This window comes from Salmo salar, chromosome ssa08, assembly GCF_905237065.1.
Source record: "Salmo salar chromosome ssa08, Ssal_v3.1, whole genome shotgun sequence".
NCBI lineage: Eukaryota > Metazoa > Chordata > Actinopteri > Salmoniformes > Salmonidae > Salmo > Salmo salar.
Window position 1 is genome coordinate 7,506,616 of NC_059449.1, and position 4,412 is coordinate 7,511,027.

The 4,412-nt window shown below is 42.7% G+C and overlaps 1 pseudogene; it reads left to right on the top strand.

Annotated features, from left to right (window-relative positions):
* The first annotated feature begins 413 nt into the window (after window positions 1–413).
* LOC106609862 (beta-1,4-galactosyltransferase 1-like) lies at window positions 414–3,874 on the top strand (annotated as a pseudogene).
* Window positions 3,875–4,412: the final 538 nt, after the last annotated feature.

Here is a 4,412-nt window from a genome sequence, read left to right on the forward strand (position 1 = left end):
AGGGCCGACGAGGTATCTGCTTGGGGGGGATATACACGGCTGTGACTATAATCGAAGAGAATTCTCTTGGAAGATAATGCGGTTGGGATTTGATTGAAAGGAATTCTAGATCAGGTGAACAAAAGGACTTGAGTTCCTGTATGTTGTTGTGATCACACCATGAGTCGTTAATCATAAGACATCCACCCCTGCCCTTCTTCTTACAGAGAGATGTTTGTTTCTGTCGGTGTGATGCGTGAAGAAACCGGGTGGCTGTACCGACTCTGACAATGTATCCCGAGTGAGCCATGTTTCCGTGAAACAGAGAATGTTACAATCTCTGATGTCTCTCTGGAAGGCAACTCGTGCCCTAATTTCGTCCACCTTGTATCTAGAGATTGGACATTGGCGAGTAATATGCTCGGAAGCGGTGGATGGTGTGCTCGCCTTCCGAGTCTGACCAGTTGGTGGGGCAAACTCAGCCATTTTTTTTTACGCATGCTAGCAAAGCCACTACACAACACAACACTAAACTATACATTAATTGCACTATAAGGGTGACAGAGTGCCCATGAACTGTTAGGGTCTACATAAAGCTGCCCCAACAGCAGAGCTTTCCTTTAAGCAACATGGAGTGGATCCTTCCCACTGCTACACCTAATATGGCTGACTTGCTTAAATAAATAAAGCGTCTTCTGACTCCTTGTGGATTTGTGTAAGTCGATAAGAACTACATTCTCCAACAATCATGAACCATACACAAACATTATTACATTTATGTTCAGCAAATTCATAATAATTCCGCTTTGACATTACAGAGTATTTTGTGTACATTTGACAACAAATGTCAATTAAATCCATTTTAATCTCACTTTGTAACACAATAACATTTGAAGAAATCCCAGGAGTCTAAATAACACTTTTGCAAGTCATTATTTTATTCCCATTTTCTTTTGTCCAGCACCTGAACCAATTTAATATTTTATTTTTCAGAAACTACAGAGACCAAAACCCACTAGACCCCCCTTGTGACCGAGGAATTCACGAAATGCCCAGGTCACTCTCCACTTCTTGGTACATGGAAAACAATAAATACAATTCTCTATCAATACCAATGGTACTGATAGAATGTCTAAAGGCATCAAGTCGCCACATGAATAGATTAAGTTCATTTATTAACGTCACTTTTCTCCTGATCTGCAGTGGGGCCTCTAAGGGTTGAGTTCTCTACGCCTGTCAGCTTGGACACAGTGAGGAAGGAGAACCCAGGTCTGCAGGAAGGAGGTCGCTACAAACCACATGACTGCATCACCCTCCAGAAGGTTGCTCTCAACATCCCCTTCCGCCATCGTGAAGAGCACCTCAAGTTCTGGCTCCACTACCTCCATCCTGTCTTACAGCACCAACAGCTGGACTATGGCATCTATGTTATCAATCAGGTACAGTACAACACACATTTGGAAATGTAAAACTTAAATTTAACACTTACATTTAAACACTTGAATGAAATACTTAGGGCCTGTTTCCAGGAAACAGATTAAGCCTAGTCCTGCACTAAATAGCTATTACAATGAAGATAATTCATTCAGCATGCTATTAAGACCAGAATTAGGCCTAATGTGTTTCCAGAAATATGGCCCTTAAATGACGTAGAGTCTGGTTCCTCTCTAGGTTCCTGCTATTTTAGAGAGTTTTTCCTAGCCACCGTGCTTCTACATCTGCATTGCTTGCTGTTTGGGGTTTTAGGCTGGGTTTCTATATAGCACTTTGTGACATCTACTGAATTAAAAAGGGCTTTATAAATACATTTGATTGGTTTACAGTAAGATGTTTAATCTTCATCTTGAGGATGCCTTTTACCTTTATTAGGATGGAGAGAACATGTTCAACAGAGCCAAGCTGAAAGGGCCCTGAAAGAGTATGACTACGACTGCTTTGTGTTCAGTGACGTGGACATCATCCCCATGGATGACCGCAACCCCTACAAATGCTTCAGCCAGCCCAGACACCTGTCTGTATGTATGGCTTCAAGTACGTGGGATGTCCTATTGCAGTGCCACAGTACGATGTAGACCTCAACAGCTAAACTTTATTTTGGAGTGAACTATCACTTTAAATGATTAAATTCTGACTCATTGCTGTGATTATGGTAAATGCCCGAGTGGTTGTTAATGTTTCCTCATACCTACTGTATTACCCAGGGGAAAAGGACTATAAGGGCTCGATTCAATCTGTATCGCTGAAGGGTTAGAGATTGCGCGATTTAAATGTAAAGGTATTTTCCTATTGAGCCGACATATGCAGCGTTTACCGTGAATGCAGTCTCCACTAACACAGGAACATTGCTTTTAAATGTAATTCTGGCTACAATGCAGAACTTTAGCACTACGGATTGAATACATCCCTGAAACTTCTTCAATTCATACCTTCAGAGGCACAGCACGACAGAACAGGAAACTATAATATATCATAATATAGGACATTTAGCAAACACTTTTATCCAAAGTGACTTAGTCATGCATGCATAGATTTTGTTGGCCCCAGGAATCCAACCCACTATTCTGACATTGCAAGCTCCATGATCTACTCACTGAGCTGCAGTGGATCACCAACGGAGAGCCCATCAAGTCCAACGCCTCAACCACTTGGCTATCACAGCTGCTAGTATAGCTAGCATATCTGTATATCTGATTGAGCATATCGATTTTTTGATTGTCTTCGTCTCATCCATAGTTTACCCTATAATCAGTACTTTGGCGGTGTCCCATCGATGAGTAAGGAGCAGCATCGTGAAAATCAACGGCTTTCCGAGCAGCTACTGGGGCTGGGGTGGTGAAGATGATGACATTTTCAACAGGTAAGAAAATGTTTAACCTCATAAACATGTACCACATCGTAACTCTTGACCTTACTAACTTTTGCCTGCTCATAAAATCACATGATGCACACTGGATGATGTCATCAGTATCTCAGGATGATGTCATTGGAAACACATCTTTCACTTAACACTTATCTTTTCGACTACAAAACATAGAAACCTGCCGTTGTCTCATGTTATGTTGACATTGCGGTGGTGCTGGAGAGGATGCATTTTGTTTTTAAAAAAGGGTGATTTTTTTCCCTTTTAAAATCAATTTAATCAAATTCCTTTCACTGGTCTTATTTCCATAGGGTGAATAACAGAGGAATGTCCATCTCTCGTCCGGACGGCGTAGTCGGAAAATGCCGGATGATCCATCACGAAAGAGACAAAAATAACTACGACAATCCTCAGAGGTAAAGCTTTAGAACAACTGCGTTCACTAAGTTCCCCCTCAAGTTTTGAACTACAACCTGTTCCCTAACTATACTCCAAATGTTGATGACAGTTGATTATTTTGCCCTGCAGGTTCAAGAGAATAGCTCATATGTTAAAGACGATGGATACTGATGGCCTCAACTCTCTCGAGTGCAAAGTTGTCGCAGTTGAAAAGCATGACCTGTTCACAAAGATTACAGTAGATGTGGGGATGCCACCCAAAGATAAAGAAGACATGGACAAAGGATGAATGAGGAAGAGATGAACTAGCAGGGCCGGATTTTGGGCCCCGGGGCAAAACAGCGAATTTCCTTAAATTAAACACTATTCAAACAGAGAACAGGAGATGATTGTGGACTACAGGAAAAGGAGGACCGAGTACGCCCCCATTCTTATCGACGCGGCTGTAGTGGAGCAGGTTGAGAGCTTCAAGTTCCTTGGTGTCCACATCACCATCAAACTAGAATGGTCCAAACACACCAAGACAGTCGTGAAGAGGGCACGACAAAGCCTATTCCCCCTCAGGAAACTAAAAAGATTTGTCATGGGTCCTGACATCCTCAAAAGGTTCTACAGCTGCAACATCGAGAGCATCCTGACTGGTTGCATCACTGCCTGGTACGGCAATTGCTCGGCCTCCGACCGCAAGGCACTACAGAGGGTAGTGCGTACGGCCCAGTACATCACTGGGGCTAAGATGCCTGCCATCCAGGACCTCTACCCTCTGTAGTGCCTTGCCGTACCAGGGTGTCAGAGGAAGGCCCTAAAAATTGTCAAAGACCCCAGCCACCCCAGTCATAGACTGTTCTCTGAACATACCTAATTAATAGGTGTCTGTATGTAGCCTCGCTACTGTATATAGCCTCGCAACTGTTTTTCACTGTCTTTTTACTGTTGTTTTTATTTCTTTACTTACCTATTGTTCACCTAATACCTATTTTGCACTATTGGTTAGAGCCTGTAAGTAAGCATTTCACTGTTGTATTCGGCACACGTGTCCACTGACAACATTCCACAGGCCACAAATCAACAGCCTGATCAACTCTTTGCGAAGGAGATGTATCGCGCTGCATGAGGCAAATTGTGTTTTTTTCAAAGGTATCTGTGACCAACAGATGCATATCTGTATTCCCAG